Source organism: Mandrillus leucophaeus, unplaced genomic scaffold (assembly GCF_000951045.1).
Source record: "Mandrillus leucophaeus isolate KB7577 unplaced genomic scaffold, Mleu.le_1.0 Scaffold17, whole genome shotgun sequence".
In the NCBI taxonomy this organism is placed as follows: Eukaryota; Metazoa; Chordata; class Mammalia; order Primates; family Cercopithecidae; genus Mandrillus; species Mandrillus leucophaeus.
In genome coordinates this window covers 6,582,378-6,583,925 of record NW_012101698.1, presented here as the reverse complement: position 1 = coordinate 6,583,925, position 1,548 = coordinate 6,582,378, and the positions used below count along the sequence as shown (strand labels likewise).

General features: G+C 48.4%; 1 protein-coding gene across 1 annotated transcript in view; it reads left to right on the top strand.

Moving 5' to 3' along the window:
• WDR59 (WD repeat domain 59) overlaps window positions 1-1,548 on the top strand; it is a 152,038-nt gene that overhangs the window by 12,462 nt on the left and 138,028 nt on the right. The window lies entirely within an intron of this gene.

Sequence of the window (1,548 nt, the reverse complement as noted above, 5' to 3'; positions counted from 1 at the left end):
CCTCCCGAGTTCTAGCTGTTCTCCTGCCTCAGCCTCCCAGGTAACTGGGATTACGCCCGCCACCACATCTGGCTAATTTTTTGTTTTTTTAGTACAGACAGGGTTTCACCATGTTGGCCACGCTAGTCTCGAACTCCTGACCTCAGGTGATCCACCCTCCTTGACCTCCCAAAGTGCTGGAATTACAGGCATGAGCCACTGCGCCCAGCCCTGTGTTTTTATTTTATTTTTATTTTTATTTTTGAGTCAGAGTCTTGCTCTGTCTCCTAGGCTGGAGTGCAGTGGTACGATCATGGCTTGCTGCATCCTCCACCTCCTGAGTTCAAGCGCTTCTCCTGTCTCAGCCTCCTGAGTAGCTGGGATTACAGATGGGTGCTGCCACGCCTGGCTAATTTTTGTATTTTTAGTAAAGACGGGGTATCACCATGTTGGCCAGGCTGGTCTTGAACTGCTGACCTCAGGTGATCCGCCCACCTTGGCGTCCCAAAGTGCTGGGATTACAGGTGTGAGACTCAGCACCCGACTGAGTTTCTTTGTTCATAAAACAAGGATAATAGTGCCTCCTTGTGTTGGGGGTTCCCCAGGCCACGCCAGGCTCAGTGACTTGCAAGGAGGATTCACGGTTGTATTTGCAGTTATGACATATTACAGCAGAAGGACACAATGCAGAATCAAAGGGAAAAGGCAAATGGCATGAGGTGAGAAGGAAACCAGGCCGAAGCTTCCCAGAGTCCGCTCACTGTGGAGGCACACAGGATATGCTTAATTCCTCCCGCATGTAACTGGAACAATGTGTGAGAGACGTTCTGTACCAAGGAAGTTCACTAGGGACTCAGTACCCACAGTTTCTATTTGGGGCTGGTCATGTTGACACCCTCTGCCTTAACCGGTACCAAAATTCCAGACCTTCCGAAGGAAAGCAGGCACTCAGTGTAAACCACATCGTTTGTACATGCAGTTGAGGCACAGGGAGCCTCTCTTACCAGTTAAGGAGCAGTGGAACGCTCCCAAAATCCAAGTTCTAGATACCAGCCAAGAGCCACCCTTGCAAGCAGGCCTTGCAAGGGTAGTAGCCTCAGGCCTGCTGTGCCAACTCTTTTCCGCACACTACCTTGTGGACTGACTGTGAGGATTAAATGACAGTATCAGTGTGGAGCACCTAGCATAGTGGTCAGTATATGTTAAGTGGTTGATAAATGTGAATTACTATCATTATTAAATTAGAAAACTGGCCTAAGGTAGCAAGACGCTTGGCTTGACAGAATAGCCCTCTCACCTGCCCTGTCATTTTGCAGATGAGGAGCGTGAGCCCCAGAAAGATTAGGTGATGTACCTAGTAGTACCTAGTGCGTGCCATTTTAGTTTGTGGGAAAGTGAGAATGTTCCCATTTAATTAAATTTTATTAGTCAATTAATTTTTTTCTTTTTTTTTGAGACAGAGTCTTGCTTTTGTCCCAGGTTGGAGTGCAGTGGCACAATCTCGGCTCACTGCAAGCTCCACCTCCTGGGTTCAAGCAATTCTCCTGCCTCAGCCTCCTCAGTAGCTGG